The following is a 14540-nucleotide window of genomic DNA, read 5'->3' as shown; positions in this document are numbered from 1 at the left end:
CAATAGCCTGGAATTCACCTAAAACCAGCGTTTTGTAACCGAATGAACGAGCCTGTGCATCATATGCGGTTACATGTGAAACGTAAACAAACAGACAAGGAAAAAACGATAAAACTACAACTCCCAAAATGGTCGTTCCTCGTGGCGTCACTATGCCGTATGTTGTTGTCTGATTCTTCGTAAACCCAGAAGTCTAACAGGGCCCGAACGCGGAACTGAAAGTGGGTTGGTAAACTCTACACGTGGGCCGGCTTTGTTGACACCGGAAGTCACACTCCTAGCATGTTGCGTGAGTTGCACCCGAGACTATCGCTTCATGAGCGTCTAAACACACTATCAGTATGGGCATAAGTATCCCGAGTGATATAGGATCTTTGTGTATGAAAACAATGTTATTTCCTGTATAACGTTGACTCGTCGCCCAATGCTTGGCGCGATATCAGCTGGTTCTTAACTCAATAAAGCAACGCGATGGGTTCTATAATACTGTGCACATATAAACTAAACTTAAACAGACAAACAAACAAACAATAATACATAAAAGATAACGTGTGTGTATACCTGGTCTGTATCGGATTGCTGTTCGTTTAATCGTCCAGCACAATGCTGCGATAAGGCTTGGTTACGCTTGATTTACCTATACATCGTCATTAACGCATAACGACCGAACCTGAACTTCTAAATTTAACAGCGATATATTTTTTTTTTTTTTTATATATTTTTTATTATTGCAGAACAAAAAGTTATTAAAAGTCAGTACTCAACACACAATGCATAATGAAACTTTCAGTAAAGGTGGTTATAATATATGCAAGTACAGAAACAGGATAAAACAAAAATAGTCTATAATAACATTTTAGCCGTATACAGTGTATATCCAACGAAATTACAATTATATAAATGTTAGTATATAATATACCCCTAATACCTATTTTCTAAAACCCTACACACATATGCTCCAGCTCAAACCCCCCCCTCCCAGACCCCCTCTTGGATAGTACCTCCATTATCCCTCACTCCTAACCAGACACCACCATTATAAGCTAGCTTTTATTCTCTCCACCACTTCTAACCACATTGACATTTTGGATTCATTGATCCCCAGAATTCTTGCTGTAGATATTTCTTGATATATCACATCAAGATATGTAAGAAACCACACTTTTCGGCAAATTTTTTCCGGTTGAAACCAACGTGATGCGATCAGTTTTTTAGCTACTGTGATACCCGATAAAACCAATCTTTTTAGTTGTGGATTCACTGCAAACTCAAAAACATCATTCAATAGTAATACCGCGGGGTGTACAGGTATATTCCAAAATACGAGTGTTGATAATTGTTGGGACACATCTTTCCAGAATGCCTTAACTGGTGGGCAGTCCCAATACATGTGCATAAATGTTCCTTCGTTCCCATTTGTACACTGGGAGCATTTGGAGTCTTGTATAAGCCCCATTTTGCACAGCCTTATAGGAGTCAAGTATGTCCTGTGAATATAGTTCAGATTGATTTGTTGATGATCCGGGTTCCTTGATGTAAGTCGGACATTTTCCCAGGCTCCTTGCCAATCAAAGTCATATTCCAGGTCTGGTATATCCCTCCTCCAGACAGTGTCTATTTGAAGGGTTTCATACGAGGACGTTAGTAATTGATAATAAAAACTTGATACAAAACCTCCCAATGTATCTCTTTCATAGAAAAATTTGTGGTATCTGTGGTGTTCAATTGGTACGAGTAATGGAACACCGTGAGATCTCATACAAAGTCGTAACTGTATGTAAAAAAGCCATGTGGACTCGGTGAGGTTAAACTTTATGCATATTTCGACATAACTACAGAGGCCCTTGTTATTAAAAATATCCCCTAATGAGTGTATGCCTTTCTCTTCCCATATAGGGAATCTTATAGGTCGTTTTCCCATTAGGAGTGCATTGTTATTGAATATGGGAGTGTGATTATGCCATTCTTGCGGGTTAGGATATTTCTTTTGTGTTTCCCGCCATGTTCTGATTGCATGGGTAATTATTGGGCCAAATTCTCGCTCACAATGCTTGATTGAAATTTTAGTGTGTGCTATGTCTTCCAGTCTCTGTGGGGCTACCATGTTTTCTTCTAATTCTCTCCAAGATACCAAAGCCTGGGGGTCAAACCATATCTTCACTGGTCTTAAAGTGAAGGCCTTAAAATATTGTAAAAAATCTGGGACTGCCATGCCACCGTCTGCTTTATTTCTCTGTGCGGTGGATCTTTTTATGCGAGGTGGTTTGTTATTCCAAATAAATTTGTATGTGGAGGTTTGTAATCTTTTCCAGTAGCCCTCTGGAGGAGGTAACGGAAGCATTGAGCTGAAGAAATTGATTCTTGGTAATACATCCATCTTAACTATTGATACCCTTGCCTGTACTGAGTTTTTAAGTTTTGCCCACCTGTCCAGGTCGTCTTTGATTTTGTTCTGTATTTTTGTGTAATTGTGCTTCACCGTTTGTCTTATGGTGGGAAATATTTCCACACCCAAGCATCTGAAATGTTTGACCATGGGTATCGCACCTGGGAGGGTTGTGTCTTTTTTGCACTGGTGTTAAGAGGAAGAAACGCCGACTTAGGCCAATTTATTTTAAATCCCGATAAATCACCAAAGTTTTCTATCAACTTGAGTATATGCGGCAATGTGTTGTTGGGGTTTTGCATGAACAATATTACGTCGTCCGCATATAAACTAATTTTAAGATGTGTGCCCTTGATTACTATTGGTTCTATGTGTTGGGATTGTCTTATAAATTGTGCTAAAGGTTCTAATGATAGATCGAATAGTCCGGGACTAAGAGGGCAACCCTGTCTGGCTGAGCGTGATACCGGAAAGATATCGGAGATGAATGTGCCTGTTGTAATCCTGGCCGATGGGTCCTTGTATAGTACTTTAATCATATCAATGAATCCTTTTCCTAACCCCATCCTTTCTAATACTGCCCATAGAAACGACCATTCTAACCTGTCAAATGCTTTCATAGCATCCAGGGATAGTATCGCCTTAGGTGTGGTGTCCTCTTTGTCAGCATCTAGTACGTGCAGTATTCGCCTTATGTTATCACTGATCAGGCGACCTTTTATGAAGCCTGTTTGGTCCGGATGAACTAAAGACGTCATATGCTTTTGCAATCTGATGGCTAATATCTTAGAGTACAGTTTGACATCGGTTCCGAGGAGGCTTACAGGACGGTAACTACCGCACTCAGTGGGGTCTTTGTCTTTTTTGTGAAGAACTGAAATAAGTGCGGTATTTTGGTGTTTATGGAAGCTTCCCTCTTTGACTGAGTATATGATCATATTTAGTAATAAGGGTCCAAATATGTCCCAGCAAGAAATGTACATTTCTGATGGGATACCGTCAATTCCCGGAGCCTTGCCGTTTTTCATTCCGGATATGGCCTCCTTGAGTTCTTCTAATGTGATCGGTACTTCTAACTGTTTAGCGTCTTCCTCCGTAATTTTAGGGAGAGTAATTTGATTAAGATATGTGTCTAATTTGTCTTGATCAAAGGTCGTTTCTGAATTATATAAATCGGAGTAGAATTCTTTGAATGTATCGTTTATTATTTTGGGTTCTGTTACTAGAGTTTGTTGTTTCCTAATGGCAGTTATATCTGCAAATTTTGCATTAATTCTTAGTCGCATGGCTAATAGGTGACTAGGTTTAGAGCCTTGGAAGTACTGCTGTTGTCTTGTGCTGCGTATTTGCAATTCAGATTTTTGTCTGTATATTGCTTTGATCTCTGTCTTTAGAATGTTTACTTGTTTTTCTAGTCTAGTAGAGTTGTTGTATTTTAAAGAATTAAAACGCGTTGAGTAAAGCGTTTCCATTTCAGATAGTTTTGATTTTTGCGCAATATGGAGGAAAATCTATCCGAGAAATCCTTAATCATAGTCTTTACCGACATCCATAATATTCTGGGATCTTGCACCGAGTTAGCATTATCCCGTAGGAATATTGTGAGAGCTTCTTTAATTTGTGTAATGAATTCATTGTTGTTAAGCAGCATAGAATTAAAACGCCATCTTGGGGCCCGGGAAGATAGTGTACCAAATGTTGCTTTCAGGATTAAGTAGCAGTGATCTGATAGCGCATTGGGTGTCATTTCCACTTCATATTTATCAAATATTCTCGGGGATGCAAAGACGTAATCAATTCTGGATAGTGTGTTGTGTCTCGACGAACGACAGGAGTACTTGCGGGTCATGGGGTTAAGTGAACGCCATAAATCAGTTACCCCTGTTGATTTCGACCAATCTTTTAATGCTTTAGATGAATTTTTTTGTTCGCTGGAAAAGGTAAGGTAAGTTTTGTCCATCCTTGGGTTCCAAATGGCATTAAAATCCGCACCTATTATATATGAGTATTCGGGATGGTTTAACATTTCTCCGGTTAGTGAAGTGAAGAAACCCACTTCGTACAAATTTGGGGCATATACCGCTGCTAATGCAATTTTCCTGTTATTGTGTATAATCCTAGCTATAGTTATGCGCCCCTCAGCATCCGACCATACCCCTTTCAATTCGATATTTAATTTGCGTCTGACGACTATGGCTACCCCTCTAGTTCTCGTAACAAAAGAAGAGTGACTAATATTATGGTATATGTTATCCGCTAACGTATTTATGTCTTCCTCTAAAATGTGCGTTTCGCTTAATAGAGCCACGTCCACATGTTCTTTTTTCATCAGTGTGAGCACGCTTTTGCGTTTGTGTTGTTTGTTTATCCCGCCGGTGTTCCATACCATTATATTCAAACTAGCCATAATCTATGCATGTTTTTGTGTAGTTTTTGGTAATGTTTCTGGAGTGTGAAGCTACAATAGATGTACATCCAATTAATGAGGTCCCGTTGAGAGCTGAGCTTAAAAACATATATATATACAAATAAAAATCCCCTAATTTCCCCTCACCCAGAAAGTCGTACAGGCCTGTGTACCAAGAACACATCCTCCGCGATTGACTTTCTCCCATAGTCCACCGGATTGCCCAAACTGAGCATTGTAATCTTAATCTACCTATGCTAATTGCCATAGGATCTAACATTTCCATTCTATTGCAATAGAATGTCGCTTTTGGTCTTGCCCCTTCCCTTACTGTAATGAAGTGTTGTGATAAATGACAGAAAAAATAAAATAAACAATAAAAAAAAGAGAATAAACTTTTATCGACATATTCATTTGAACCCTCTACTAACGTGTGGAAAAACGGAAAAAAGGAAAAGATTGTAGAGCAATATTGACACCTTAATGTGAAGAACATTGGAAAAGAACAATGTAAGTTAAAATATATTTTAAAAAATATAGAGTAATGATAAGGAAAAATTTAATAAAATAAAAATCAATGGAAAGATATATGTTGTGAAGGGCCAGATTAAACCGAATATATATATTTATTTATATATATTTAATTGTATTTGTATATTCTCTAATATTCCCTGATATCCCTTGTATATTCCTTGTACAATATGCATTGAATATCCATTCTAGCCTACTGAACATCCCATAATAGTCTCCATTCTACTATTGGTCGAGACCTTGGTGCCAGGCTGCCATACCCCTCAGACCCAGTTCAAACGTACCGCTCGACATGTACGAACAAGTCCTAGTTCCGCGTAGGAATTTGGCTACCGCACCACTAATGGGACTATTTGTTCATAGTGCGTATATATACTGCGCTACTAAAGTAGGACTTTCTTTTCAGTCCAGTTTCTTACCCTCCAATAGAGTCACAGACGTAAAGCCTCCCCGCGACGCCACGTGTGGGAGTAAGGCCAAGTTCGCCTACCATCGGTATTGAGACATCGTGTATATTAATATTTGAATAGTCATATTTGGCACTATATCGTCGAGTTGGACGTAGTCTATTAAGCTAATAATAGTCTGTTAATATATAGTGCTTCGTGCGGTGAGAATACTACCGTAGTCAGTACCCCATCGTTTCGGGCAGAGAACTGGCTGCTTACCCAGGGTGGTTGACCCTATGTGAAGCTGCACCCGAGGAGCCCCAGAGCCGACGAGCGAGTGGACCTGTATACCGGATTATTCTACCGACGACAGCCCGCCTTCCCAGGCACGGATTATGCTTTGGATACTTTGATTATTCCATGGATAAAGACCCCCGACACTGCCGTGTGTTGGAACCCCCCCCCCTGGAGAGGACGCAAGGTGAGGAGACGCTCTGCAAGACGAGGTCGCTTCACGTCTCTCCCCCGTGGACCGGAGAGAGCCGGCCCACAAAGAGTCCACCTGCTTTCATCTGTGGTCCAAGGATCGCCGGCGCATTGAACGGCACTACAGTGGGTTCACCTGGGATACCCTTGGCCGGACGAGGCAGCCGGATTCTACCCCCCCCCCCCCCCTCCTACTCCTGTCGGCTTACAAGCGACCGGATTAACCCCCTCTAGTGTATCCAGTATATAATCATTAAAGTATCATTGCTGTTATTCCTTAACTATTCCAGGTCGTATATTTACCACCTGCGCCTTCAGAGATTGGACATTCTCTATTGATATACCGACGAATACTCTTTGCCATAAAAGTGCATACTATTTCAATTCATAAATGTAATTAAGTGATTAAGTGCTTATTCTACACACCATCGCTGTGTAGAAATAAAGACCTGTTTCTAATTCGTACATTTGTGTTGGATCCGTTTCATCTACGTGAGAGTGTTCATGATAATATATTTATGCCGTGTACTGGGTGGCCGAATATTAAGTACAAAGGTAGTGGTAGTAAGTATCATATCTAGTAATACAGTCAGGGAATTGTACCCCTCAGTTACAATTGGTCCTTCGAGCCGGATGGTAATTAGTGTAATATTAATATAGTGTTATTAATATTGAAATGGCCTATGATGAACACTCCACGAAACGATCCTCCTAACCAACGCCCGCAGCGCGAACGACGGCTCCCTCAGTACTTAGAGGCTTACGCTGTCAGTCAACAACCTAGTCTTCTACTAACAGTAAACGCGGTAAAACTAGAAAGTAAAAGTATGTCTAACCCCAACGCCCAGACTACCCCGACCATAGAGGCCCCTACGGGCTCTAATGTAACTGACCAAGTTCACGGTGGGGACCAGTGGGAACCAGACATGACTTCACACCCCGCCAGTACTGAAGAAGTAGTCCCTGATGAGTCCCGGGAGGAATACAACGCTACCGAGAGAGAACTCGGCACGGAAGAAGACGGGGAGAGCACCGTGGAGATAGAGCTCCAAGGCTCCGCAAGGAGTACCCCGAGGGAAGGCTCCCCTATACAACCGCCTTCTCCAGAGGCAGAGAGGACCCTACAGCAGGCCTTCCTCATCAGCCTGAACGCCGCTGCTGAACGCGACCGACTGCAGATCCAGCAGCGAAGCGAACACGAGCAGATACGTCTAGAAATAAGACGCATTCAGATGGAAGAGAATGTGGCCCGAGAACGAGCCGGTGCTCAACGGGACGCAGCGCGCGACAGACAGCAGTCGCAACTAATAGAACAGCTGATCAGACGGACAACACCCTCTCCCTCCGCCAGAGGCTCCAGGAACTCGTCTAGACACACCTCCAGGGCGGCATCCCCTAGCCGAGTAAACAACCCTGAACTTGACCAACAGACGAGGTCTATACCCCCCACAGACCACCTCCCCCCACCGGTCCAAGCGAGACCTAGCAACCGGGAAGGAGCAGCATATCCTGTGGAGAGGCTAAACCAGAGACTACAAGCACTGGATGACCTAACTGAAGACGAAGAGGAAGAGGAGGAGAACCACGCCCGAAGACAGCACAGTACTCTACCGGACCAGGAGGTCCGGTACAGCCCAGGCTATACTCCCGCGGAGCTGCGCTACAGACCCCCGACTCTATACACGGGTGAGCACGACGCACGACCCGCACCGAGGAACAGCACCTGGACAAGCGGGCCATGGTACACTGCCGGTACCAGCCCATACCAAGGAGCGGGAGGAGACTCGCCTAGGAGGCCTCTCCCCCAACGCTCGCCGATGTATCCACAGTCAGCGTCATACCTTGGCACGCCTATGGTACCCGACTTCACCCAAGAGAACCGGGCCCAGTATACAGAACTCCGCATGTGTCTGGAGACCATGTTGGTGGATGTATTGGATGAACGCCACAAATACGCCATCCTACTGAAGCACTTAAAGGTGCCCCGCGCACATAATATAGCGCTCGCCTACGCGACTTCCACCACCCCATACACAGCAGCGCTGGTAGCATTGGACCAGAGGTATGGGCGCATATGGGATTACGTGATCCAGGAGATCCGACACATCGACCGCTTACCCCCAGCAATAGACAATCGAGCACTGGACGACCTGTCCATCAGAGTGCAGTCCCTGGTAGGGATGTTGGGAGCGCAAAGAGAGAAGGGGAGGCATGAACTTTACGCCAACTCAAATGTGGAAAGGATCCTGGAGAAGCTGCCGCCCGCTCGTCAGGAGCGCTTTAGGCGGCAGAGGGACCACAGAGACCCGAATGGCCCCGAACCGAACCTCCTCGATCTAGCAGACTTCCTGGCGAGAGAAGTCAGCAGCCTACGGCTAGATACATTCGGACGGAGCACCCCTGGCTCCAGAGAAGGAACCAGACGACTAAATGATGGAAGAAGATCGGTGACTGTGATGCATCAATCGGAGTCAGTACAGAGCAGCAGGAGCCACAGTACCCCCTCCAGAACGGAGAAGTGGAAGATAGTGTGCCCCTACTGTGAGAAAGAACACTGGCTAGCGCAATGTGACTCCTTCCCCAAGCTGAACGCGGAGGAAGCAGGTCAATGGATAAAGTCCAACAAGCGCTGTTTTCGCTGTGCGCGCTCACACATGGCAGCCAAATGCCCCTTAAAGAAAAGGTGCACCAAGTGCGATGGAGCCCATCTGGACATACTTCACGACAGTAACAGACGGCGCCCTTCACCTGCACCATCCAGCCGCAAAGCGAGCGTCATGTACATCGATCCCGCCAGCAGCAGTGGAGCCCGAGTACTCCTAAAAGTAGTGCGTGTGACACTAAGCTACCAGAATAAAGTCCTGGACACTTACGCCGTCCTCGATGACGGGTCAGAGAAGACCCTGCTGCTCGCCTCCGCTGCGGCCCAGCTAGGGCTGCGGGGAAGCGAAACCCAAATGACAATTCGGACAATAAGACGAGATTTGAAGACGATAAAGGGCGAGAATGTCTCATTCTCTATCGCAGCAAGCGGCCAGCCTGAGCGACGGTACCAGATTGCAGACGCTTTCACCAGCCAAGAAATAGGACTGTCGCGGTACACATACCCCGTCGCCAAGCTGATGGAGAAATATGCACATCTGCGCAAGTTACCGATCCCGCTCATAGACAATGCTATGCCGACCCTGTTGATAGGCTCCGACCATGCAGACCTCATTGTCCCGATAGACCGGGTTCATACCGGACCCCGAGGCTGTCCTGCAGCAGTCGAGACCCGTTTGGGATGGACTCTCCAAGGCCCGCTCGCCAAATCTCTCAACCGAAGTACAGCCACTAGATGTCTCCACTCCCGAGTCACAGAGGGAGAAACCGCACTCCTGCAACACGTAGAGCGGCTATGGACCTTGGAACAAATGCCCTTTAAGAACGGAAAGAAAGACATTCGCTCTAAAGATGACATTTACGCCATTCACCTCCTCGAGACAGGGACCAAGAGAGTCCCGGTCAACGGCGTGTTGAGATACGCCACGCCACTCCTGCGGCGAGAAGGAATGCCTACTTTCCACGCCAAGACAGACGCCACAGAACGGTACCTGCTGAACACGGAGCGGCGCTTAGCCAAGAACCCCGCCCAAGAGAGTGTATACCGCGCTGAGATTGAGAAGCTCATCACAGCGGGACACGTCACAAAGATGGACATTAAAGAGGCTGACCAGACCACTGAATCGTGGTACGTGCCCCACCACAAGGTCCATCACAACGGTAAAGACCGCATAGTATTTAACTGCAGCTACCAGATCGGATCCCAAAATCTGAATAAAGAGTTACTGCCCGGTCCCACACTCGGCCCCTCCCTACTCGGCGTTCTACTCCGCTTCCGCCAGGAAAAGGTGGCCATCAGCGGGGACATTAAAGGAATGTTCCTGCAGGTGAGATTAGTAGAGGCGGACAAGCCCCTGTTACGGTTCCTATGGAGAGAGAAGCCAGGAGATGAGCACCCAGCCATCTACCAATGGGAAGTCCTCCCCTTCGGAACGACGTGCAGCCCCTGCTGTGCGACATTTGCACTACAGAAACATGTAGCAGAGGACCCAGCAGCGGACGAAGAGGTCCGACACAGCGTAAAGAACAGCTTCTACGTAGACAACTGTCTACAAAGCCTTTCAACCCAGGAAGAAGCCGAGGCTCTCCTGATTAAACTCTGCGCCTCATTGATCAAAGGCGGCTTTGATCTCAGGCAGTGGGCCAGCAGCGATCCGCAAGTACTGCGCAGCCTCTCCTCCGAGGACAAGGCAGCCAGCAGCGAGACCTGGATGGCTACAATCCCGGGAGAAGCCCAGGAGATGACCCTGGGATTGGTGTGGCGATTCAAAACAAATTCGCTTCACTACAGACACAAGCCCCTGACTACGGAGCAGGGAAGGCCGGCGGCGGCGCCGACCACCAGACGGAGTGTGTACACAACACTCGCCCGACAATATGACCCGCTAGGATGTATTCTACCGTACACCACCAGGGCAAAAATGATTGTACGAGCATTGTGGGACAAGGACCAGGGCTGGGACGACCCCATTCCCGCACACCTTGCATCCACCTGGAGAGAGTGGGAGATGGAGCTCCACTCACTCCCAGGCGTTAATATGCGCCGAAGCTACTTCCCACCCACGGTGAGGCCAGAGACATGTAAAATGGACTTACACGTCTTCAGTGACGCCTCAGAGGTCGCATACGGATCAGTAGCCTACTTGCGGGCCCAAGACCAGGGGGGAGAGATCTACACAGCATTTGTCCTCGCCCGCTCGAGAATAGCCCCACGCAAGCAACAATCTATCCCACGTCTAGAGCTCTGCGCAGCCCTAGCCGGAGCGCACCTAGCCACGCTCATCCAACGTGAGCTCACCATACCGGTGTCTAGAACAATCCTGTGGTCAGATTCCACGACGGTACTCGCCTGGATCAAATCGGACTCATGCAAGTACAAAGTCTTCGTGGGAGTCAGAGTCACCGAGATTCAAGACTTAACCGAAGAGTTAACCGGAGAAACAGAGTGGCGCTACGTTGATACAAAACAGAACCCAGCTGACGTCATCACCCGGGGGATGCCCCTGGATGACCTCACCCGTCGCAATGTCTACAGTGACGGCCCCGCATTCCTAAGACTCCCGGAAGGACAGTGGCCCATGCCTATCCCGAGGGAAGCAAGTCCAGAGGAGGTGGAAATTAAGAAGTCTGTGTTCTGTGGATTGAGCACCGTAGCCTCCACCGACCCTAACATAGACGATTGCACGTCCATAGAGAGTGCACAACAAAGAACATTCCTGCGGTACCACCCGGAGTGCAAGTCCCCCGCTGATATGTCAGCAGCTAACTACGAGGAAGCAGAATTGCTTCTACTGCAGCGAGCCCAGAGAGACTCGCTCCCCGATGAATTGGCCTGTCTACAGGGAGGAAAGCCCGTCCCATCCGACAGCAGATTAATTCACCTGGCCCCCGAGAGCGACGCTCACACCCTCATCAGAGTGGGTGGTCGCCTACGCAGAGCCCCCAATCTACCGGATGACATTAAATACCCGATCGTATTGAACAGCCGACACAAGGTCACAGAGCTGATTATAAAGAAATACGATGAGGATGTACATCACGCAGGAGCAGAAAGAGTCTTCGCGGAAATCAGACGTCGTTACTGGATCCTACAAGGAAGAGAGGCGGTACGACGCTTCCAGCGAACATGTCTAGACTGCCGCAAGTGGCGCGCGCAGCCCAGCATACCAAGGATGGCTGACCTTCCTCCATGTCGCCACCGAATCGGTGACAAGCCATTCCACTCAACGGGTATGGACTGCTTTGGCCCGCTGCACATAAAGAAAGGAAGAGGAACCGAGAAGCGGTGGGGTATTGTATTCAAATGCACGACCACCAGAGCGATACACATCGAGCTTCTCCCGACCATGAGCACAGACTCATTCCTTATGGCCTTCCGTAGATTCACATCACGGAAAGGAAGACCGTCTACCCTATTGTCCGATCATGGGACAAACTTCAAAGGCGGCGAAAGAGAGCTGAGAGAGAGCTTCCAAGCTATGGGCCCAGAACTTAAGACCCACCTCGCTCCAGCACAGGTTGATTTCCAATTCAACCCCCCAAACGCACCCCACTTCGGTGGCACTTGGGAACGAGAAGTGCGCTCCATAAAGACAGCCCTGTACGCAGTACTTGGGGCCCAGACTGTGGCGGAAGAAGTCCTAATGACAGTCCTCACGGAGATTGAGGGAGTACTTAACTCGAAGCCCCTCGGATATGTCTCCAGTGATGTGGCGGATATCGACCCAGTTACCCCCAACACACTCCTGATGGGGCGGCTAGATCCTGCATTACCACAGACAATGTGCCGGCCTGAAGAAGCGAACGGCCGACGAATGTGGAGGTACAGCCAAGTATTAGCCGACAAGTTTTGGAACAGTTTCCTAGTGCACTACCTACCGTCTCTACAGACCCGCCAGAAGTGGGTAAAGGAGAGAGACAATTTGACAGAAGGAACAGTCGTCATGATTATTGATCAATCACTGCCCAGAGCTATGTGGCCGGCCGGCCGCGTAAGCAAAGTGATCACCGGTGCCGACGGCAAGGTCCGAGCAGCTGAAGTGCTCGTCCAGGGTCGCACTTACACCCGTCCCGTGGCAAGGCTCATAGAACTGCCTCGACTCCCAGACACAATCGATGATGACCATGACCCTACAACCCTATGACTTTGTGAAGTTGACTGACCCCTACAGCAAACCCTTATGTGTAAATAGACAACGCGATTAATCTGTCTCTGTTTAACTGATTAGGTCTGGGACCTATTCAGGGGGTGGCTGTTGTGAAGGGCCAGATTAAACCGAATATATATATTTATTTATATATATATATTTAATTGTATTTGTATATTCTCTAATATTCCCTGATATCCCTTGTATATTCCTTGTACAATATGCATTGAATATCCATTCTAGCCTACTGAACATCCCATAATAGTCTCCATTCTACTATTGGTCGAGACCTTGGTGCCAGGCTGCCATACCCCTCAGACCCAGTTCAAACGTACCGCTCGACAAGTCCTAGTTCCGCGTAGGAATTTGGCTACCGCACCACTAATGGGACTATTTGTTCATAGTGCGTATATATACTGCGCTACTAAAGTAGGACTTTCTTTTCAGTCCAGTTTCTTACCCTCCAATAGAGTCACAGACGTAAAGCCTCCCCGCGACGCCACGTGTGGGAGTAAGGCCAAGTTCGCCTACCATCGGTATTGAGACATCGTGTATATTAATATTTGAATAGTCATATTTGGCACTATATCGTCGAGTTGGACGTAGTCTATTAAGCTAATAATAGTCTGTTAATATATAGTGCTTCGTGCGGTGAGAATACTACCGTAGTCAGTACCCCATCGTTTCGGGCAGAGAACTGGCTGCTTACCCAGGGTGGTTGACCCTATGTGAAGCTGCACCCGAGGAGCCCCAGAGCCGACGAGCGAGTGGACCTGTATACCGGATTATTCTACCGACGACAGCCCGCCTTCCCAGGCACGGATTATGCTTTGGATACTTTGATTATTCCATGGATAAAGACCCCCGACACTGCCGTGTGTTGGAACCCCCCCCCCTGGAGAGGACGCAAGGTGAGGAGACGCTCTGCAAGACGAGGTCGCTTCACGTCTCTCCCCCGTGGACCGGAGAGAGCCGGGCCACAAAGAGTCCACCTGCTTTCATCTGTGGTCCAAGGATCGCCGGCGCATTGAACGGCACTACAGTGGGTTCACCTGGGATACCCTTGGCCGGACGAGGCAGCCGGATTCTACCCCCCCCCCCCCCCCCTCCTACTCCTGTCGGCTTACAAGCGACCGGATTAACCCCCTCTAGTGTATCCAGCCTATAATCATTAAAGTATCATTGCTGTTATTCCTTAACTATTCCAGGTCGTATATTTACCACCTGCGCCTTCAGGGATTGGACATTCTCTATTGATATACCGACGAATACTCTTTGCCATAAAAGTGCATACTATTTCAATTCATAAATGTAATTAAGTGATTAAGTGCTTATTCTACACACCATCGCTGTGTAGAAATAAAGACCTGTTTCTAATTCGTACATTTGTGTTGGATCCGTTTCATCTACGTGAGAGTGTTCATGATAATATATTTATGCCGTGTACTGGGTGGCCGAATATTAAGTACAAAGGTAGTGGTAGTAAGTATCATATCTAGTAATACAGTCAGGGAATTGTACCCCTCAGTTACAATGTTATTCAAAATCGTTGATAACACTGTTGGGAAGTTGGGATCTTCGCAGTTTACTGC

The sequence above is a fragment of the Notolepis coatsorum genome (assembly GCF_963971535.1).
Source record: "Notolepis coatsorum genome assembly, chromosome: 8".
Lineage (NCBI taxonomy): Eukaryota > Metazoa > Chordata > Actinopteri > Aulopiformes > Paralepididae > Notolepis > Notolepis coatsorum.
The sequence above is the reverse complement of the archived record's forward strand: the minus strand, read 5'-3'. Positions refer to the sequence as shown.